Source organism: Rhamphochromis longiceps, linkage group LG23 (assembly GCF_057381845.1).
Source record: "Rhamphochromis longiceps isolate RC_006_pf linkage group LG23, R_longiceps_female_GT1.1, whole genome shotgun sequence".
Taxonomy (NCBI): domain Eukaryota; kingdom Metazoa; phylum Chordata; class Actinopteri; order Cichliformes; family Cichlidae; genus Rhamphochromis; species Rhamphochromis longiceps.
The window spans coordinates 28540675-28564447 of record NC_140578.1 but is presented as its reverse complement, the minus strand read 5'-3'; the positions used below and the strand labels follow the sequence as shown (position 1 = coordinate 28564447).

At 43.2% G+C, this 23773-nt stretch overlaps 1 protein-coding gene and 1 long non-coding RNA gene across 3 annotated transcripts in view; one reads left to right on the top strand and one right to left on the bottom strand.

The window, feature by feature from the left end:
- Positions 1-9229: 9229 nt before the first annotated feature.
- LOC146642121 (uncharacterized) lies at positions 9230-10187 on the bottom strand. Its single transcript, XR_014909718.1, has 2 exons — positions 10073-10187; positions 9230-9483 (listed from the first exon to the last, which is right to left on the bottom strand). It is a non-coding gene; the product is annotated as an uncharacterized LOC146642121 (long non-coding RNA).
- A 5940-nt stretch (positions 10188-16127) lies between these two features.
- Positions 16128-23773, top strand: part of filip1l (filamin A interacting protein 1-like) — a 109662-nt gene continuing 102016 nt past the window's right edge. For both annotated transcript variants that reach the window (XM_085397850.1, XM_085397848.1), the window contains exon 1: positions 16128-16665. The gene's annotated coding sequence lies outside the window, so the exon portion shown is untranslated. The remainder of the gene's footprint in view (positions 16666-23773) is intronic.

Here is a 23773-nt window from a genome sequence, read left to right as displayed (position 1 = left end):
TCCGAGTAGTAAAAGTGATATTTTTTACTGTAACAACCACAAAAATGTTTAATGAATCATATTTCATAACTTTAAATGCAAATATAAATTGTCAATTTTAAAATCATATGTTGCAAGTTATTTGCAGCCATTTACCTTTTATTACCCTTTTTTTAAAATAACCATTTCAAACTATTTACATAACAATCAGCTGTTCTCCATTCAATAAGATGACACACAAATTATTTGTACCACTCCAAATATTTCTGTCCACTATAAAGGAGAACATCACAGCCTGATACCTGCAGGTCTGACAGCAGCAGGAGTATCACTCCTGTTTTCTACCTGGAGACAGCAGTCGCCTCATTGTTCTGACACACAACACAAAACTATCCATAACATTACACACTAACTACACAAGACAACACATGAACTACACACTCCAAACACGCTAAACGTCTCTCACATCTCAAAACTCGCTCTCTCTCTTTTTCTGCTGTCTTTCTCTCTCTCTCTTGCCATCACTCCTAAAACTTCCCCCTCTTCCTAAACAACCAAATGTCATGTTGCCATATCATTTTTTGATTGGTCGACATGGTGCATTTTCCAACCAACACGAAAGGATTGTTTTTTTTTTTTTTTCTTTTTGCTCATAAGCAGAGAGTACTTGCTAGCGCTGTCCTTAGACAGTAAACGTGACGAAACTATTGAGGAAAAAAACGCTGCGTATATATTGTTAATCATGAGTCTGGTTTTACGGCCTATCAACACAATTTAAAAACTGGTATATATCACCTTGTTGCTTTGTCATCTTGAAGTGGTCATGTGATTGGCTTACCACGACTACTTTATTCTTCCTCAGTCAAACAGCAGCACTCATGCAATTGTTTTGCCCCCTTAGCTCCAGGTGTTGTGCAAAAAAGTGATTGTCTGCCAGAAAGTGATTGCGGTCCGTGGGAGTGCGCGCAGCTGCTTAAAGCTGTAGCGCCCAGATTACTTACAGCTACTTCCGGTCAACTGATATAAGATGCGGTAAGCTGAACACAGCTTCAACCGTCTGTACTCAATACTGAAAAAAGTAGCGCCGGTAGTAATGCCGTTACTTGCAACGCTGTTATTCCCATCACTGATTATAAATGATTATAAATGAGATTATAAATTATAGACTTCTGTCCAATCAGTGTTCTTTTTGCGACCTCCTGCTGGCTGTAGGTGCAGAAATGTATTGAAACTCCTGCAAACATACATGGAAAGTATATAAGGCAAAAACAGAGGCCATGACTGACAGTGCTCCACTGTATGCTTTTCTACAGGGGTGATTCTAGAATCAGAGCTTTAGGGGTGCTGAGCACCCAGAGAGCTGCCCAGCCAGGCAAGATAAACCTGTCTCTGTCAGTCCCTGCATCCTTAAATGTTGTCCCGAGTTCTCTCTGACTGTCACTTTGGTGCATTTAAACCCCTGTTCCTCCCTGTCCTCATTGTCTGTTGTCTTCATCTCTGTTATCAGTCATCATAATTTTACCATCTCTGTGCAAGTCTGCAGATTTCTTTATTAAATCATAAGATTCTTAAATTCATCAAGTCTCTCTGTGCCTGGGTCCTTGTCACAAAACATGACATCACTGTTTTGTACATTTTAACACAATTTAATTCCCACATTTGTGAAAGAAAAACAAAACACTTTTTTGAAAAGTCTGTAACAAAATCATCAAATCTGATAAAGGTTATTTAAATGCTGCAAAAGAAGAATGGATTGGAAAAAAAAAATTTCCTGACCTTAATTACTGGGGGAGAATAATGAATGATGCTCATAGTGAGTAAAAAGTAAACTGAGTGTATTTTTTCGACAGAGATTCACTTTTAATGTATATGTATAATATAATACAGATAAATAAAAAACACTCCCAAAACAGAATAAATTATTACAAATAAATTATTACAAAATATTAATAAAAAACTATAGAAATGGAGGCAACTTTGCCTGTGGTAGAATGTATACAATGTATGAAAAAATCTTTACTGCAGATACTAATTTTACTAATTTAATAATACTAATTTTGTGTTGTAAGATTTATGAGTTTCATGCTTTCATAGTGGTACTTAGGAGAGCTTGACATTTGTGGTACACACTATAAAAAGTTTGAGAAACACTGATAAGTGTATGTGTGCTTTTGGAAAACATTTAAAGCTGCTGTACAGAATCTTTGAAACAAGCTTAAAACATTTTTAGAATATAAACAGAGCATCTGCTTCTCTTTACAGCTCCTCACTCCACCAGGGCTGATTGGCACTTTCTGATAGTGCGCAAATGTGATGTATGTAATGCAGCAGACATACAGACAACTGGACGGTCCAAATGTTGGCCTACCTATCACTGGCTGAGGTTTTAGTAGAGTTGTGGCTGAACCACATAAAAATATATCATTAATTTTAATCTCCTCAATCAATGAAAATGTTATGTTGGAATGTTGTTAAAGAGGGTCAAAAATGTTTCAACCCAGTTTGTTTTGCAGATTCTGTATAGCAGCTTTAATATAGGGAGGACACAACTTCCAGATTGTGTGAGTAAAATCAGTTTTTTTCTCTTTGTCAGTTTAACAGTTTCTGTTTTGCCTGTCACTGTTCCCTGTCTGTTTTCTTACCTGGTTCTTCCTGACCTTGCCCTTTCTCCTCACGTTCCCTCTTTCCTCTCTCCCTCTTTGGACTGACAATCATACACAAATAGATTGTATTCAATTAGATGAAAAATTAAATTAATTTAAAAAAATACTATTAAGATCACTAACAAAAAGTCCTCTCTCAGTGTACTTTCAACCAAAAGGCAAATAACCAAACCACATGAACATCTAATAAAAGATATAAACATTGAAACACTGATCCAACATTATTCTTGATTGACGGATCATTTGATTTTACACTTTTACCTGAATGTGTTTACCTGAATACCCCTCCTTGAATCGCTACCTTATCGTGGTGGAGGGGTTTGTGTGTCCCAGGGATCCCAGGGGCTATGTTGTCTGGGGGCTTTTGCCCCCTGGTAGGGTCTCCCATGGCAAACTGGCCCTGGGTGAGGGACCAGACAAAGAGCGATTCATAAGACCCTTATGAAAAGGACACCGAGGGAACAGTTTACCCTGCCCGGGATAGGGTTACCAGGGCCCCGCCCTGGAGCCAGGCCCGGGGAGGGTGCCCGAGGGCGAGCGTCTGGTGGCCGGGCCTTAGTCCATGGGGCCCGGCCGGGCACAGCCCGAAGAGGAGACATGGGCCCATCCTCCCGCAGGCCCACTACCCGCAGGAGGCGCCATAGGGGTCGGGTGCATTGTGTGCCGGGTGGCGGCCAGGAGCGGAGGCCCTGGCGGACTGACCCCCGGCTGCCAAGACTGGCAATAGGGACATGGAATGTCACCTCTCTGGTGGGGAAGGAGGCCTGAGTTAGTGCGTGAGGTTGAGAGGTACCGGCTAGATATAGTCGGGCTCACCTCTACGCATGGCTTGGGCTCTGGAACCAGTCTCCTGGAGAGGGGCTGGACTCTGTCTCAGTCTGGAGTTGCCCCTGGTGAGAGGCGGCGGGCTGGGGTGGGTATTCTAATATCCCCTCGGCTTGCTGCCGGTACGTTGGGGTTTTTCCCGGTGGACGAGAGGGTTTGTTCCCTGCGCCTTAGGGTCGGGGAACGGGTCCTGACTGTCATCTGTGGCAGTTCAGAGTACCCAGCCTTCTTAGAGTCTGAACCCGAGCGGTGCTTTGTTATTGGACTTCTGTGCTAATCACAGTTTGGCCATAACGAACACCCTGTTCGAACATAAGAGTGTCCATAAGTGCACGTGGCACCAGGACGCTCTAGGCCGTAGGTCGATGATCGATTTTGTAATCGTATCAGCAGACCTGCGACCATATGTTCTGGACACTCGGGTAAAGAGAGGGGCTGAGCTGTCAACTGATCACCACCTGGTGGTGAGTTGGATCAGGTGGCGGGGGAGGACGCTGGACAGACCTGGTGCACCTAAACGCGTAGTGAGGGTGTGCTGGGAACGTCTAGCAGAGGCCCCAGTCCGCGAGATCTTCAACGCACACCTCCAGCAGAGCTTCAACAGCATTCCGAGGGAGACTGGGGACATTGAGTCTGAATGGACCATGTTCAGCGTCTCCATTGCCGAAGCTGCTGCATTGAGCTGCAGCCGCAAGGTGGTTGGTGCCTGCCGTGGTGGTAATCCCCGAACCAAATGGTGGATACCAGAGGTGAAGGGAGCCACCAGGCTGAAGAAGGAGTCCTATCAGGCTTGGTTAGCCTGTGGGACTCCGGAGGCAGCCGACAGGTATCGACAGGCCAAGCGGAATGCGGCTCGGGCAGTGGCTGAAGCAAAAACTCGGGTGTGGGAGGAGTTCGGAGAGGCCATGGAAAAAGACTTTCGGACTGCCTCGAAGAGATTCTGGCAAACCATCAGACGTCTCAGGAGGGGAAAGCGGTGCTCTACCTGCACTGTGTATAGTGCTGGCAGAGCGCTGCTGACGTCGACTGAGAAAATTGTCAGGCGGTGGAAGGAATACTTCGAGGACCTCCTTAATCCCACTGACACGTCTTCCGAGGAGGAAGCAGAGTCTGGGGATGAGGGGAATGACCCGCCAATTTCCGGGGGCGAGGTCACTGAGGCAGTTAAACAACTCCTTGGTGGCAGAGCCCCTGGTGTTGATGAGGTCCGCCCCGAGTTCCTGAAGGCTCTGGACGTTGTAGGGCTGTCCTGGTTGACACGCCTCTGCAATGTTGCGTGGAGATCAGGGGCAGTACCTGTGGACTGGCAGACCGGGGTGGTGGTCCCCATCTTTAAGAAGGGGGACCGGAGGGTGTGTTCCAACTACAGGGGGATCACACTCCTCAGCCTCCCTGGGAAAGTCTATGCCAGGGTGCTGGAAAGGAGAGTTCGTCCGTTAGTCGAACCTCGGATACAGGAGGAACAATGCGGTTTTCGTCCTGGTCACGGAACACTGGACCAGCTCTTTATCCTCTCCAGGATACTTGAGGGTGCATGGGAGTTTGCCCAACCAGTCTACATGTGTTTTGTGGACTTGGAGAAGGCATTCGACCGTGTCCCTCAGGGTGTCCTGTGGGAGGTGTTGCGGGAATATGGGGTGTCTGGCCCATTGCTACGGGCCATTCGATCCCTATACAACCGTTGCAAGAGCTTGGTTCGCATTGCCGGCAATAAGTCGGACTCGTTCCCGGTGGGTGATGGGCTCCGCCAGGGCTGCCCTTTGTCTCCGGTTCTGTTCATAATTTTTATGGACAGAATTTCTAGGCGCAGCCAAGTGGCGGAGGGCTTTCGCTTTGGTGGCCTCAAAATCTCATCTCTGATTTTTGCAGATGATGTGGTTCTGTTGGCTTCATCGGGTGAGGGCCTCCAGCTCGCACTGGAACGGTTCGCAGCCGAGTGTGAAGCAGCGGGAATGAGGATCAGCACCTCCAAATCTGAGGCCATGGTTCTCAGGTGGAAAAGGGTGGAGTGCCCACTCCGGGTCGGGGATGAGTTCCTGCCCCAAGTGGAGGAGTTCAAGTATCTCGGGGTCTTGTTCGCGAGTGATGGGAGAAGGGAGCCGGAGATCGACAGACGGATTGGGGCTGCAGCTGCAGTAATGCGGACGCTGCACCGGTCCGTCGTGGTGAAGAGGGAGCTGAGTGTAAAAGCGAAGCTCTCAATTTACCGGTCGATCTACGTCCCTACCCTCACCTATGGCCACGAGCTGTGGGTAGTGACCGAAAGAACGAGATCGCGGATACAAGCGGCAGAAATGAGCTTCCTCCGAAGGGTGGCTGGCCTCTCCCTTAGAGATAGGGTGAGAAGTTCGGCCATCCGGGAGGGGCTCAGAGTAGAGCAGCTGCTGCTCCACATCGAAAGGAGCCAGCTGAGGTGGTTCGGGCATCTGACAAGGATGCCCCCTGGGCGCCTCCTGGGTGAGGTGTTCCAGGCATGTCCCACCGGGAGGAGGCCCCGGGGCAGACCCAGGACACGCTGGAGAGATTATATCTCTCGGCTGGCCTGGGAACGCCTTGGTATTCCCCCGGATAAGCTGGAGGAGGTGGCTGGGGAGAGAGAGGTCTGGGCCTCTTTGCTTAGGCTGCTGCCCCCGCGACCCGGCCCCGGATAAAGCGGATGAAGATGGATGGATGGATACCTGAATGTGGCTCCTTTTTCTGAAAACACTTCCTCATATCCATTATGAACCTGGCTGTCTTTCTGTACACACACACACACACACACACACACACACACACACACACACACACACACACACACACACACACACACACACACACCAGGAGTTATAAGGTTAATGGGCATTCAGTCAGTTAGCTAGTTAGTTAGCTAGTATCCATTTCAAACAGGACAGTGGTAACAACAGCAGGCTACGGAGAATTTAAAGTTTTAGTTTTTAAATAGTCTGCATACATTTAAATGGGAGCAACAGGACGGTGAAATGTCGCTGAATTTACTACAGAGCAGGACGGATTGTAGGGTAGCAAACATCGTTGGAAAACACGTTTTCAACACTGCAGGTTACCTGGTGTTAGGGCTGGGCCATATTATACCGTTCACGGTAATACCGGTATAATGTTAGGCAACGATAGGAAAATGAAATATCGCGATAGAATATGAGTAAAACGCGCATGCGCAGTGCCTTTGTTTTCATACGCACATGGCCGATTGTTGAGTGAAACAGATGAACCAGAATTGGTTTGTAAAAATGGTGCAACTTCAGTGATGTGGAACTGGTTTGGTGTTTGTCCACAAAGCACATTTTTTTGCAGAACATGCAAGCGGCCGTCGGACTAAGATGCCCTTAAATCTGGGAGTAATCTGGGTCCTAAACTCCGTCTTTTTCAGGTCAAACGAACACTGCAGCATCACTAAGAGTTAAAAACTGTCTAAATTCTTTCATCTTTAATAAAACGATCAGCATTGCTGCTTTACCAGGTGTAACTATGAAGTTTAACTTCCAGGCATCCATGAAAACAAAATGTATTACATTTAACGGAGTTAGAAGCTAGCAGGAAGCTAGCGGAAGTTAGCTCGCTAGTTACCTAAGCATGATATTGCATGTTCTGACTGAGAGATTTCTGAAAAAAATCAAACGTACAGCTCTGCTATCACTTCCAACATAAATGAAGACAGGAAACTAAACAGCAGTGACGTTTGTAGGGTTATTGAAGTTGGGCTAGCTGGTATATAATGATGTGCTACGTGATCGCTAGCGACACAGCTATGTTAGCATAACATAAACAGTGAAGCTGGAGGACGAACACTAACACTTTTCCACTTATAAAAGTTAACGTTAAGGTTCCTCATGGTTAGAGACAAATGCAATCGCATGGCAGGATGCTGTAAAAGGACCAATCTTCAGTCAGGAGAACAACTGAGATAATCCATCCACAATACGAGGTTAGTCATTAATATACTGCAACAACATGGGAATAGAGCCGCTGCCAGAGAATTCAACATTAATGAATCAATGGTACAGAAGTGGAGGAAGCAAGAAGAATGAGTTTAATAAAGTTTGATTTATCTGACTGCTTTGTTTCGCTTAATGTGCCTTATAATCCCGTGCACCTTATGGTCCGAAAAATACGTACTGCACACTGCAGTTTAATGTTGCAAAGCACCTCTTTTTAACTTCAGTGGATATTATACATGGTTATGCTCAGTATATGTCAGCCCATTTCTACTGGAAATGCCTTTTGGTTAAACTTTCAGCAAGGAATTTGCATTTGCACTGTTACATTTTTATAAAGCTTTAATGTACATAAAAACCAGCTTCTTGTTTAAGTGAAAATAAATGATAGGTTGTCTTTTTGCGCTAGTAATGTTGTGGAGTTGTATTTTGTCACGCATCAATTATATTGTCAGTTATATCGTTATCGCAAATTTTCAAATATATATCGTGATAAATATTTTTGGCCATATCGCCCTGCTCTACCTGGTGTAATTAGAATTAGAATTAGAATTAGAATTAGAATTAGAATTCAACTTTATTGTCATTGCACATGCACAGGTACAGGGCAACGAAATGCAGTTTGCATCCATCCAGAAGTGCTTTAGTGATATAGATATATTACAATATATATTAGCAATAATATAGATATGTGAGTATATTACAGAAATGGGTCTATTATGGTATGTTATAATGTACACGGTATGAAGTATGTTGTGAATATTCTATAACTATAAGTATGTACAGGCTGTAGTGAGTACAAGCTATGTACAGGATATGAACAGGATATAAATATGAAAAACTATACAGAATATGAAATAAATAACTTTACAGAATCTGGGATATACAGCTATACAGAAATGGGAACTATGCAAGTTGTAAACAGTTGTAGGATTAAAAATTATCGAATGTACAGAATGATTATTTACACAGAGCTATACAGTAGTGCAGTTAAGATAAGTGAGGGTGTAGATAGTTTCTACAGAGGCTATATAAAGTGCTAGTGGTTGTGAGTGGTGGTTCAGTCCATGTTATTATTGTGTTTGAGGGTACAGTTGTCCATTGTGGGTGTGTGTATGTTCAGTCCATGAGTTTAACGTGGGTCAGATGTCAGGAGGCAGAGTTCAGGAGTCTGACAGCTGTGGGGAAGAAGCTGTTCCGGTACCTGGTGGTCTTAGTCCGGAGGCTCCTGTGGCGCCTCCCAGAGGGCAGGAGGGTGAAGAGTCCATGTGATGGGTGACTGGGGTCTTTGATGATTTTCCCAGCCCTTTTCAGACACCGCTTCCTGTAGATGTCTTTTATGGCAGGAAGTGGTGCTCCGGCGATGCGCTGGGCAGTTTTCACGACCCTCTGCAACGCCTTCCGGTCCGAGGCAGAGCAGTTCCCGTACCAGACTGTTATACAGTTGGTCAGGATGCTCTCGATGGTGCAGCGATAGAAGTTCACCACACAGCAAATCCAGCATGTCCAAATTAACACTGTCGGATTTGATTTCAACACTATTAAAGTGTCTATATGGGTCCACACCAGAGAGTGTTAATTTAACTCTTTTTGGAGAGTTGGTACGTTAACTCTGATTTAGTGTTAAACACCAAATCTGTCTGGAGTTGATAATTTAACACTTGGTGTTAAGAGTTTATATATTAACTCTCAAAGAGCATTTTAGTTTAACTACGTAAGAGTTATCTTCTAATTCATTCTAAAAAGCGGGAATTTTACTGTTCTGAACTTCTAGAAATTTCTTTTGGAAATAAACATTTACTAAAAAGATGCAATGGTTTTTGAAAAACATTTATTCTGAACTGTGCACCACAATTTCAAAACATTTTCTGAAAGATGTAACAGTATACATGTTCTCACTTTCATTAGAATTTTGTTTATCAAAAGGTCTGACATGGTAAATGCAAATAACAGCATTCTCATCACTTATTTCTTCAATACAATATGCATGTCCTTCATTCATCCCTTTGTGGAACTTCAACGCACTTCTGCTCTCCCCCATATTCCATCTTCACAAGCATATCCTGTGCGGAGACCGAATAAAAATTAGTTGACACCAATTAATGGCACAAATAATCCAGTAAACAATTGCAGCACAGTAAAAAAAAAAAGGAATCCTCTTTGAGCCATTACTTGTGTAAAGTATTTTCCCAAAAGACAAAGACACAGGCAACAGGTAATACTGAACTAAATGTAAAACCGCAACCTTTTTCATTTTTACCTAAACCGTGTGCACAAAACTCTGGAGGGATCTATGCTAACGTAGAACCCAGTCAGGACGTCTGCTACTGCTGTTTGCTCGTTTTTTATTTTATTTTATGGGCGATCGTTTTCAGGCTTCAAGTAGCACCATTATACCAACATTTCACATTCTAGACATTGTTTTAGGTGTATTTGACCAAACGTTTGACTGAAAATTCACATGCAAGCTTTTTTCAAGGCTGTGGTATTTGCCCGCAAACAATACCTTTCAGCTAGCTAAAACAGAATATTATGCTATCAGCGAGCAACATGGCTAATGCCTTTCACACAGCTTTGTCTCAACTCCAAAGAGCCACAGAAGTAAAAGCTCATAATAACAATTGAAACAATCTTTGAAAAAAAATGACTTACCAAGCATGGCAAACAACTCAAATATGTAGAGCAAAATGTTCTGAAACGGCTTCACTTCAGCTTCGATTGGAGCCGTGCTGGGGGCGGAGTCTGTGAATTTACTCTGTTGGTGTCATAGCCCCTGTAGGAGTTCAGAGTTAAGAGGTCAAGAGTTAATGTTTCCATTGTAACACCTCCAGATTTGACAGAGAAACACTCATTTTAACACTCGATTTTAACTACTATCATTTTACACCTCAGAGTTACATTAAAAGAATGTGACTCTGCTTAGAGTAAAATTAACTCTACTTTTGCAAGGAGACTATTAACACCAAAAAATCTAACACTTTTGAATTTGCTGTGCAGGATGTCTGAGGACAGGTGGTTCTTCCTCAGAGTCCTCAAGAAGAAGAGGCGCTGGTGAGCCTTCTTGACCAGCTTGGAGCAGTTGGTCGTCCAGGTGAGATCCTCGGAGATGTGGACTCCCAGGAACTTGAAGCTGCTCACACGCTCCACAGCCGTCCCCTTAATGTGGATGGGTGGATGTGGGTCAGCATTCCTCCTGTAGTCCACGATGAGCTCCTTGGTCTTCTCGGTGTTAAGCAGCAGGTTGTTTCTGTCGCACCACTCAGCCAGACGATCCACCTCCTCCCTGTAGGCGGCCTCATCGTTGTCACTGATGAGGCCAATCACCGTGGTGTCATCTGCAAACTTAATGATGGTGTTGGAACCATCAGCAGGTCTGCAGTCGTGGGTGAAGAGGGAGTAGAGGAAAGGGTTCATCACACAGCCTTGTGGTACACCGGTGTTCATTGTGATGGTAGATGAGCAGCGGTTATCCAGCCGGACATGTTGGGGGCGGTTGGTCAGGAAGTCCAGTAACCATTTGCAGATGAGGGAACTGATACCCAGGTCTGTCAGTTTCCTGATGAGTTGTGAGGGGTGGATTGTATTGAATGCTGAACTGAAGTCTATAAACAGCATTCTGGCGTAGGTGTTGTTGTTGTCCAGGTGTGAGAGGACAGAGTGCATTGCGATGGAGACTGCATCCTCTGTGCTCCTGTTCCGGCGGTATGCGAATTGGTGGGGGTCCAGGGTGGGGGGGAGACAGGATTTGAAGTGTGCTAGGACCAGTCGCTCTAAGCACTTAGTGATGATGGGGGTGAGTGCTACTGGGCGGTAATCATTGAGGCAAGATGGGTTGGAGTTTTTGGGTATCGGGACGATGGAGGTGGATTTGAAGCAGTAATGTTTTTCAGCTAAAAAGAAACCTGGTCTGACTCCTACCAACTATATAAAGAGTAACTGAAGGTTAAATGCAGCTAATATGTCCTGTTTTAAGCCAGGCACTTCCACCTCAGCTCCGCTGCGTCTTAGCCACCATCGCTAGAACCAGAGCAGGGGAGAGTTGGAACAAACCATTTTGGGAGGGGGGGTTATCTATACTTTTGTTGTTAAAATGTTACGTTTCAAACAAGTACAGTACTGTATGCTTTTTATATTTTTAGTAGTGTGTCACACAAACAGCAAATATTGCCAAAAAAGTAAGAAATCTGCTGAAGCACCCCCTAAAATCGCCCCTGCTTTTCTATCCAGATTGGCAGTGTCTTTGGGATCATTGTCACAATGAAAAATAAAGTTGTGCCAATCAGTTGCTTTCCAGATGGTATTGCATGATGGATCAATATCTGGTGGTACTTTGCTGTGTTCATAATTCCATCAATTTTGACAAAATCTCCAAAACCACTGGCTGAGCCTGAAGCATGGCAGAGCTTTCACTGTGTTTTACAGATGGCTGTAGACCACAGGTGTCGAACTCACGGCCTCGAGGGCCGGTAAACATGTTTTGCAGTTCTCCAGAGGCCTGGTAATGAACTAATCATTTGATTCAGGTGTATTGACCCAGGGTGATATCTAAAACCTGCAGGACACCAGCCCTCGAGGCCTGGAGTTCGACACCCCTGCTGTAGACACTCAGTGTTGTACTTCTCTCCTGACCTGCTCTGTACATACCTAAATTCATTTCAATTCTTAATTAAATTGTATTTGTATAGCACCAAATCACAAGAACGAGGTTTTAGGGACGGGCAGCCATCTACTGCAACCGATTAGGGATGGGGGGGTGAAGACAGGACAATGACATGCTGTGGATGATGATTTCAAGCAATGGTCAGATCCATCACTCAAGACTTGCCACATTTCTGATTTTCATACTTCAGCCTTTTCTCCCTGTTTCCCTTCCTTAAAAATGGCTTCTTGACAGCCACCCCTCTACTGAGACCCTTTATGATGAGGCTTCAGTTAACAGTAGATGAATCAGCTAAAGGTCCAGATGCATCCTGTGTCAGGTCTTTCCTTGATATGTTCCTTTGTCCTAAGGTCATGACTTTCAGATACTCTTCATCTGCTGTAGTTTTTAGGCTTACTATTTCTTCTTTTGTGTTTTTTTTTAGCTCTGTCAAATTATAGATATTTTTTTTAACAACAGGCAGTATGGTTGCACTGTTGCCTCATACGAAGAAGGTCCTGAGCAGTGTTGGTCAAGTTACTTGAAAAAAGTAATCAGTAACTAATTACTGATTACTTCCCCAAAAAAGTAATCCCATTACTTTACTGATTACTTATTTTCAAAAGTAATTAATTACTTAGTTACTTAGTTACTTTTTAAAAACACGATTTAAAAACCTGAATAGGTGATAAATCGATAGATCTTTCAGCCCAATTCTACTTTTTCTGCATAATCAGAGCGTTCTCACTCCCGAAGCGTAACATGTCGATGTTTTGTCACGTCCCGCGGCTTTCCCGAGGAACGCGAAAGGAGACCTTCGGCGTTCTTATGGTACGCGGCGGGTTATGGCTGGAATCCAGTGCAATGACGCTCCCGCGGTAACAGACGTTCCAGCCCTGTATTCCAGCCCTAAACCTAACCTTATCCCTAGCCCTGACCAGAACCTTATTCCTGACCTTATCCAGGACTTTAATGATGTTAAATAGCGTGTTTCTAAGTGATTTGAAGAAAAAGAGCGAACATGTGTAGATTCAGTCCAGACGGTTCTCATATTCCTCTTTTTTCCGAGGTCGTCATTTAGGAACGTGGTGGGTAGCCGAAAACGTAATATGGTGACGATTTGTCACCTAGCGTAAAATGTTACGCTTTGGGAGTGAGAACGGTTGGCATAATCCATCATACAAAATGTAATCAAATGGAAAAGTCTCTTTTTTTTAAACTTGTTTTATTAGTTTTAATCTTTTAACTTCAGGCATCAAGCAAACATTTAATTATATACAACATTCACTGACTGGAAGAAATTTATTTAATATTTAAACCTATTTTCTGCACATTCCAGCACATAAAATATATATTTTTTGTGTTTACACTCACTCTTTCAAATAGATGCAAGTAAAACACAGCAGAAAATAAATAAAATCAAAGACTAGCGGTCCTGTTGCTCTATTTTCACCTGTAAAGCAGGAGTAGGGTAGGCGGAGATTTACCCTGGTGCAGGTGTGCTGCAGCGGTCAGTGGAAGAATCCGCGAGTTTCTCTGTGAATTTCCCATTACGTCATAGCGCACTCGGTGCTTGTTTAGAGGGTTTTTTCGCTGTAAAAAGAAGTTTTGTTCCCACGCACAACAGACACTAATGTTTTTGTCACTTTTTATGGAATCAAACTCAAAATAAGGTCAGTACTTCCACGCTTTAAACGCTGCATGCTCATACTCTCTCCCACACTCGATATATTATCCATTGTTGATCTGCACACAGCTGTTGTCACTAACAGCGCACTCGCTTACGTCACTGTCATGAGACATTCTCGCAAAAAAAATCACGGTTTTAGTAACGCAGTAACGCAGCGTTCCTACGGGAAAGTAACGGTAATCTAATTACCGTTTTTGCAATAGTAATCCCTTACTTTACTCGTCACTTGAAAAAAGTAATCGGATTACAGTAACGCATTACAAGTAACGCGTTACTGCCCATCTCTGGTCCTGAGTTTAATTCCTGTGGAGTTTTCTAAATTGCCCATAAGTGTGAAATGTTGTCTGTGTGTTAGCCCCATGGCAGGCTGGCGACCTGTCCAGGGTCATCAACGTGTCAGAGTATAATCATTCCAGCACGTGCTGTTTTATCATATCCTGTTAGTGTTTAGATTTCAGACACACAGTTTGCAGTAAAAACATGTTGTAGCTTTGTGATGCTTTATACGATTTGAAACTGTTTTTAAAGTGTGGATTAAAACGAGTGGAGTCAGCCAACATTTGAGCTTACCACATCGTATCTTACATGTTTTTTTTAAACATCAAGGCAAAATGTTTGTGTAGGTGTGTGCCCCATTTTTTAAAGCTCCAGTCAGAACAGCTGAGTCACTGACCATATCCCACTGCAGGCTTAAAAGAAGGTGGCTTTTAAGAGGACACCCACATTATTTTTCTTCTTTCTGAATCAGACTGATAAACAAGTAATCAAAGAACTGAACAAAAAATTCTCATACAGACAGCCATGGACACACATGGACACACACACACCTCTGGGTAAATAAAGGTGAAAGAAAAGAGAGTTGGCTGTAGATTTATGGCAGAGTGTCAAGGAGAGGAGCCACTGACAGCTGGAGGACTCCCAGTCCTGATGCAATTCAGGTCACGCAGGCACACATTAAAGAAAGACACATCCACAGGTCAGTCCTTGGTCTGCTTTTTTTCTCCTTCAGTGAAAGGCAGACTTTGAATAGAAAACTAATTCATTTCGAAGCAGTTTATTTTAGCCCTGCATGCCATTTGAAGCTGAACAATGCCCATAATTCTATTACTGCTGTGACGTCCGCTGAGGGGAAAGAAGCTGCCTGTGACTCAACCGTCTGCAACCCTCCTGCCTCAGACTGCATCAGAAAGTAACCCTTATTTTTTAAAGCACTCAAAGCACCAGGTATCTATTTTTGGTGCATCCTTACCAAGGGTTGCCAACTTTTTAACTATCAAAGAAGGGATACTCTTGTGCTAGAAGCACAGTGCACAGCCAGCTGGGCATAGTGTAAATATGCACTGCATGTTCATATTCTTATAATAAAAACGCAGTAAAATGTTGGTATTCAGTTTAATCATTACCTCATCTAAAACAATAAAGAAAAATACAGTATATAATAATTTGGGCATTTCCTTTCAAAAATAAGCAAATAATAATAATGATGATAATAATAATAATAATGTAAAAACTAGCCAAGCCCCTATCGACTAGCATACTAATAGAAGCTAGCCAGTGTTAGCTCCTCACCTGCAGACTGTCTCAAGCAGGTGAGGAGGAAGCTTATGTTTTCTTTTATTTTCTACAACAGCATGCCGTTATCATTAAAAAAACAAACTGGCATGTACTGTAAATGTGTAGTTAGACTTCTTAACCAGGGGTATTAAACATAAGGCCCAGGAGCCAGAATTGGCCTAGCAATGTCACCAATCTGGTCCACTGGGCGGCTTTGGAAAATGTGAAAGATGGTATAAATTCTCAACTTTTAACTTTATTTTCGTACAGTTTTCCCACTGATAAAGACCTCCTGGATAGTCATCCATACTACATTTAGGTAGCAGATAAACAAGTAAATGATGACATCTACTAGGGAAATGTCTTTATAAGTCCACAGAAAAAAGGACATTTTGTATGAATTAACAAAAGCTTTGTGTTTTATAATTACGGGACAGTCTGGGCAATGAGCCACTGCACTTTTTTCTGTACTTTTACACATTTATTTCTTACAATTTAAGCCCAAAAAGTTGTGCAGTAATTTTTCATTGCTTTTCACTTATTTCAGTATAAAATCTAATTTGCACTGTAAATGTTAAACTTCATGCATATGGCCCACAGTATAAAAAAGTTATGACATCCCTCTTCTTTACACTGACAGGATAGATTCACTGACTGGTGGATTTGACATTGCTGACTTTGAAAGTCATTTTGTTCACATCTTCAAGCAGTTTTGGGGCAATGTTTAGTTTATTTGAGCCACTAACACCTTAAAAAAACACCTACATTTCCTTTCACCCCTCACACCCCCGCTCACTATTTCTCTTCTGATAGTCATAGACTCCCAAAGGCTCGTGAGCCATATGGCACCATCAGGGATCCGTGTGCACTTGCGTCCCAGTGTGTTAGTGTGCTGGAGAGGGAGAGCAGCCGTGGCTCAAGGTGTCAGCAGGCAGGGTGGTTTAAATTTAACAGCAACAGGGCTGATCTCTGCATGGCAGGTCCTGTCTCTCCCCTTCTGCTCTCTCTCCTCACACACAGACACACACAGTCTGTCTTCATAGTCACCAGCCACAGACATCATCACACACAGCAGCAGCAGCAGCTCCCTGTCAGGAGACGCACCTCTTCGTCCTCTTTGTCCTCTTCCTCTCTCTCACTCATCAGACCACCTGGATTGTACTAGAGGCCAGCTGAGGACGCGGCAGCAGCAGTGACGGCAGTGGAGGAGAGAGAAGGGACGCTCAGCGTTGCAAAGGGAAGGAGAGCGGAGCAAACATTCACACTGAGGATAACACTTCATCCGAGCTGGCAGGCTGAAGGCACAGCCAGTGGCACTGCAGAGGCACATCAGCACCGTGGGCTAAAGATTTGCTGCGAGAGGTAAGGCTGGAGCTTGGCTATGAGACAGTGTGTGTGTTTGTGTCATAAGATGTGTGTATATCATCTGTTTCCTTTGGAGGCAAATACACAAATGCAAAAGGTTGTGAGCCTGTGTGATTGTGCATGGATGTCATGGAAAATTATCACTGAGTCATGTTTGTAATAAATTACAAGTATTTCATTTTCAGCCTAGTCAGCCTGGCATTTTCAAAATTGTATTTTATTTATTAAAAAAAAATCTTGATTTAAAAAAAAAAAATCCTGAATTTATTATTGAAGTATAGTCTGTATTTCTGCAAAGCCTTTTGCGCAGATGCGCTGAACTTCAGTGGATTTTCAGAACAACCACTGAGCAGAACATAATCTGCATTGTGGCAGCTTTTCTGCAAGGTTGCTGCTAATTGAATAGATACAAAGATTAGAGGCCAGAGGAGACCCGAGGCTCTGAGGAGGGGAGGGCACAGTGAACTCCTGCTGATCTTAATTCAATCTAATCAGGTTGAATTTGCTCTAATTAGGTTTATTTCTTTGGCTGGGACAGACAAGGCTCTCACACATTTGGGTTTCTTTTTGCGGTTGGCTCTGCGTGACACTTTTGTTTTGCTTTCTTGGAGGGAATCACCATTACAGCTGAATCTGCTGATGAGGGCAGAACATGATATGGCCCCGGCAGTGGCAGCATGCCTCGTGATCAATTTGCCCACCACATCAAAGCTGGCGGTGATAATTCATCCACTCCTGTGCGGTGACACTAGCTCGAGCGGACGCTGGTGTTACACGGCGGGGTTGTATTAGTTGCAGCCGGGGAATTTCCAAAGGGCAGCGTGTCCATGAGAACCCACAGCAGTGTCATACAGTATCTGAGACCAACCAGAAGGGGTGGGTGACGGGAAGAAGGGAGGGAGGGAGGGAGTCAAGTTACCAATCTTGGACTCAAGTCTCAGATTGAAAGACGTGGGCGAGACTGGTAGCAATGAAGCATTTCCACTGGTTTAATTATGAAACTCTCACTTTATTATTTTCTCCTTTGGCTTATAACATGCCAAATCTTTCATCATATTATGGGATTGGGGAGGTGCTGTGCTGGCATCCATAGTTTGATGATGTGCTGGTATGTGGTGGTCAGCACAGTGAGAGCGAGAGATGTTACTAATAAAAGGATTAGCATAGCCTTTAAAGATCATCACATAACATTTTGGTTTGTGGTTACTCACAGGATGTGAACGATGATGGCTTGAGGCTGGTATTTATAGGTGGAATTTGGGGCTCTTTTTTGGGCTCCTGGAACAGTTGGCCATTTCCACCTCTTTTCTTTTTTTCTGATGTTTAAAGGTCTGCAATAAAAGCATCGACAGGTGTTCGAAGCACTCCTTCCCGAATGGAAGAAACCTTCTTCCTGTGAGTAAATATTTGGGTAGAAGGATGCCTTGCCGTTCAGGTTTAAACGGCTTGCAGTTTAGCTTGTGACCGGAAGTGACCGGTTAATCGGGTTAACCATGTATGATAGCGGGGCCGAGAGCCACGGCCTTCTGGTGCTGGTAATCTGCTGTAAGACAACAAAAGGGGGCTGGCCAGCAGGATGATCAGCAGGTTTAGTGTGAATGGTGTTTATAGTATGTGTGTGAATGATTTATAGACAGTTCACCATAGGCCCTGATGGGAGTGTCGAAGCAATGACAGGCCCCTCACATGTCAGATTTTAGATTGACAGAAACTTTTCAAACTCCAATTTTTTTTTATACCTGTTTTGTATAAACTCCTTCAAATGACTTTAAAAATGACATCCTGCCCTGCTAGAAAGTGCTTTGCTTTCAGTCTGATTGACAGTTTGAGGGTAGTGGGGCAGAGATCGCTAAGCAAGACACGCATTAAGGCAAACCTCCTGGCACCCTGAGCTTCACCAGCTGTAGACTGGATTAGAAGGTCTAGCTCAAAAGGTCTTATTGAAGGTGTTTGATTCATCAGCAGGAAGCGACTGGTGGTTAAATTCAGGGTTTAAAAACATGGATCAAAGATGCTTGAAGTTTACTCCTTTTTCATCCCCTTGGAAACTGCAACGGTTAGGCGAGTACAAACTTATAACCTACTCCAACCTAATAACCCCTCCAACCTCCAAATGTGGGCTTTTATACTTTCTAAATAGAGAAACTTTATCTGTCAGTGTCTAACAATGCTCAGGCAAGTCTGTGACCTAAAACAGTATTTGATTTCCCTGGATGAGAAAACCAAAATAAGGCTCCTAACTGACTATCCGCTTGCATTGTGTCAGTTATCTGAACCTAACTTTAACCATGACAGGAGTCTGTAATCGTTACACATAGTCTACCTGAACACTACAATCCTTATTTCTTGCTTTTTCAAGGCAGTTTAAATTAGTCTACTAAAAACGTGGCAGTAATCGTCAAACGGCCATTTGTGAAGGAAAATTAGGTGATTGCCGTTTAATTTGGAGCAGGGGCGGATCTACAAGGGTGGCATGGGGTGGCAAGTGTCACCCTAAAATTATCCCTTGCCACCCCAAGTGCCACCCCAGGTTTTCCATATGACAGTGTTGTTTATTAAAATAAGATAGCATTAACAGTTTGAGCATAGTTACAGTCAACGGTGAATATAAATGCTAAAACTGATTGCATAGTGTTTCCCCCCACCACCATTAACAAATGGTTCAGCCCATAGCAGGACTGGATTTTTTTCTTGTTTTCAGTAGCAAGCGATGTTTATGATTGTGCCAGAGCACATTTTGAACAACATCATGGGAATTTCACTTTTTACACAGATGTTACACTCTGGAAATGGAAGGAAGGTGAATGTTATTAACCCTCTGTGGTCCACGGACACGCTGCACCTCCAAATCACATGACTGATGTAAGCTGACATAGCAACAAGCTGCAGCCACGCAGCGAGACAGAGCGAGTGAGAGAGAGCGAGAGAGTTTTTAGATGTGGGAGATTTGTGACGTTTAGTGTGGAGTGTATACTTAGTGTGTTGTGTTGTCTTGTGTAGTTGTTCTGTTGTGTAGTCGTTTTGTTTTGTGTGTCAGTGAGGGCACTAATGAATGTCACAGAGGCACATTTGCAACGTAAACACTGTCAACCAGCGGAGTGATACACCTCCTGTTGTCAGGCCTGCAGGTTTATCCCTGTGCTGTTCTGTATTTTGGTGGACAAACTTCTTTTTTACTGGCACACATCATTTGTGGGGCATCTTATTGCAACACCTGATTGTTCTCTCATTTTAGTTTTAGTAATATTTTTAAATGGTTGTAGAAAATGAAAAAAACAAAAAACGGCAGGTGTATTGGCTGCATTTTTAGATAAATAGTTGTATATGTTTACAAAACGTACAATTTCTATTTGCATTTCAAGTTATAAAAATTTACTCAACATGTCTGTGGTTTTTTTTACAGTAAAAAAAAATACTACTCGTATTTTTAAGTTCTTTGTGTGATTTCAGATCAGTAATACTAATGCAGTATGTCAGTGAAAAAAACAACTAAATTCAGTTGAGCTGAAAAGAATGATACCAAACAAGGCAAGGGGAAAAAACCAAAATGAAACAATTTGAGGGTGAAATACAAGCGTAAACTCAAAAGGAATCAAAAATGGGCAGTTGTATTTCAGACCTCAGTGGGTTAATCCAACAAATTAGGTTTAAATTTTGGTTCATGACAGTGCAGATTTCTGACATTTTGTGTAATTTAAGCATATAACAATGTGATTGTTTTCTAACAAAAAACAGTCTGAAGCTTAATTAGACTTGTGTTTGTAAATGAACCGCCTCATTTTGTGTAGCTTTCTGGATTTTATAGTTATTGGGCTACATATTTATTTATTATAAAGGCTATACAGTACATAAGATCAAAACTCACATGTTTTATGTAACTAAAGTGTGTCATTATGTGGGCTACAGACAATAATTAAGTTATAGACTATATTTATATGAAAAACGTGTATACTTACTGCATTTGAATTATTTTAACCATATGTAACCACCTGCATATGTGTTTTAAAAAAAGGCTTTGATTTTGCCACCCCATTTGATTTCTTTGCCACCCTCATGCCACCCTAAGAAAATTTCTCTAGATCCGCCCCTGATTTGGAGGACTTGTTGAATGAATGTATCAGTACTGAGCGATTAGCGGGGGATTCGGCTTCTCAGTTTGATGGTTGAAAGTGGCTCCTTAAAAAGCTTCAGGGCTGATACGCAAAAACTGCGGGTGTTGCAGATTGTTTAATTGAGCTGGGCGTAGTGGGGTCGACAAGTACAAGAAGTGCATGGGTAGTGGGCCACATGGTGCTTGGCTGCAGGAACAGTGACTCGTTTCATTGGTGGGGATCCTGTTTCTCTCACAGAATACCAACAGCTCACAGCTCTGGGAAAAGAGCACTATATATACCCCAGTGTTGTCCAACATTAGTCTCTCTCTCTCCATTTCTCACAGCTTGCCTTCTGCTGTCAAGCAAAGTCAAAATAAGCCAGCCGAGATCCATTTTTCAGGCAGGGGTGGGTGTGGGGGGCACTGAAAGATCAGCTGGAGTGTGCTTTCGCAGAAGACGTTCCCATGAGAGCAAGGCAAGACAAACAAACAGAGTGTCGTGGACAAGTGGCTATAAAAAAAGTGAGAAAGGTGCACTGGTGACCGTAGACGGTGTGTTTAGTGCAAAACACATGAAACACACTCGGGATGGGAGCTAAATTATCTTTACGCTGCTTCAGCAAAGCTTTTCTTCCTGCAGGTGCTTCACTACAGGAACAGCTCAACTCCAAGCGCATAAATAATTCACCAGGGTATCTCCAAGCCTGTTCTGCTCTGAGCGGTTACAGCATGATTTGCTGTGGCAGACACGGTCGTCGTGGTCGTCGCTCATCTCCGTGCAAGAGTAAAGCAAGTAACACTCGAGGTGCATTAGTACACCGTGGAGCATTAGTGACGGATGACTGCCTGTGCTGCATTAAAAACTATCAGCAGGAGGTGGGGGGGGGGGTTGGCTGGAGGCTTCAATTATATGTGTGAAAAAGGCAACATGGTGAAATCCCAGACCCAAAAAACTCTTTGAACTCACTTTGAAGTTCTGCATAATCTGCAAAGTTCAATAACTTGCCAGACAGCTCAGATCACTTTCTTTTTGTCAGCTATGAGTCATATGTATATACTTGTAACCATTCATTCTCATTTGAATCTTGTATTGTGTCTGCATATGTTGCAACAAATGAAGAACGCTTGAAAAGGAACATCAGAAGCAGAATAAACAAAAAAAAGATTTGCGTTGGCTCTCGAGAGACGTCCTAAACTACAACGGAGTCGCTACTTTGAATCGAACTGGTGCTCTGAACAAAACACACGTCGGAAGCTGAAGCTGTAATAACAGACAAATATGATCTTGCTCAGCCTGTGAAGATTAGCTATGTTAGAGGAACATAGCTTAATATTGTTAAGTAATATAAATAGACAACTAAAATCTATAAAACTCTCAAACAAGGGACAAACTCTACTAATGTGTAAATTATCAAAGAAAGCACAATATTTATTTGTCTACAGGTCGTAACCCATTAAATATGTAACAGGAAGACTTTTATCACTTTTACCTTGGTCATATTATTAACTGCTACTTCATACAGCACCTAATGAACTATAGGACTCTGATACACATGAAAACTCGACTATGTGTGCTTATTACAAAGAAACCAGAAAACATTTGTCACCTTTATCGGATTTGTAACCCTGGCTGTCTTTTCATTTCCTCGTGCTGTGAATGTTCGTCATTCGCATTGTTGGGATTTGTCGGCGCGTCATCACCTTTACTTTGTTTAGTCCCTCTACTCTAAGTTAAATATACAATAAGGGGCCACTGCAGAGCTGTTTCCATGATGCAGCAGAATGTGTCAGGATGCTAGCTGAGGCTGTGGAGTCTGAGATGTAGGTTTTGGCATCTTTCAGTTTTTCAGACGATTGCTTTATCTGACTTTGGGGTGAATTTGCTGGGACGTCCACTTCTGGGAAGGCTGACATGTGTCTTGAATGTTCTCCACTTCTAAATAAGCTTTCTCACTGTAGAATGATGGACTGCATACTGTTTGGAAATGACCTTATAACCCTTCCCATGTTGAAGCAACAATTGCTGTTCATTGCTCTTGTCTTTCTTGGCATTGTGCATTCAGCACACACCTGAATTCTGACAGCAATAGTTTTTCTTACTGGAAGAAAAAGTAAACACAATGATTGTCACACTATGGGATAAATCTATGGTTGACTAAAACATAGCGTATCCATGGGTGTAGCTTAGCCTGCTTTGTGGAGAAACATTATATAAATGTAATCTCTATAGAGCTCTTTACAATCCAACCTCAGCATGAACCAGCTCACATCTTGCTGCTATATCTGCATTGTGTTCCCCTAGGGGCCTTGGCTTTGCTTGTGAAATTCTTGGCATATGCAACACGATGGGATAAAGTGACAGAGGTGGCAGCCTGATGCTAAAAATTCTCTGCGGGGGAAAAAAATAAAACACCCAAAGGGGTCCGTGAGTGTGTCTGTGCTCCTCTTTGGGCCTAAGCCTCCATTGTTGCTCCTGTCTGTGTTTGGTGTTGCCATAGAAATGGTCCTAGTTGAGATGCGGGCTTAGCATGGATCTGTAACTGTGAGTGGCTTTTGCATTCGTTAAATGACGGGGTCAGTTATCAGACTATTTTCTGATGATCCCCCCTCCCTAACATTTTCCCTGCTACCTCTTATTTAAGAGAAGTGAGGCATGTGGAGAGCAAACAGGGGCAGAAGTGGAAAGGACACAAGTGTCACAGTGAGAAATGTCACTGTTGCACCCTGGGACATATTTGCTTACTTTCGCCTGGATGAAGTGGGAAGTTGTCCTAACTGGGGGTCTTTTGCTCACAGAGAGACTGTATTTGGCACGAGTGCTGCAGTGTCCGTCTGGGACGAGGCCAAAGGCTGGACAGCAGACAGTGTTGGTGCGGATGAAGCGGAGAACGCTACACCCCTCTGCCAAGATGACTCATAAGCAGAGCGGGCGGGGGGTGGGGTGGGTGGGCAAAGCCACAATAGTGCTTCAGAGTTTGGTGTCCAAGTTGGACAGGATGAACTGCGGTTTTC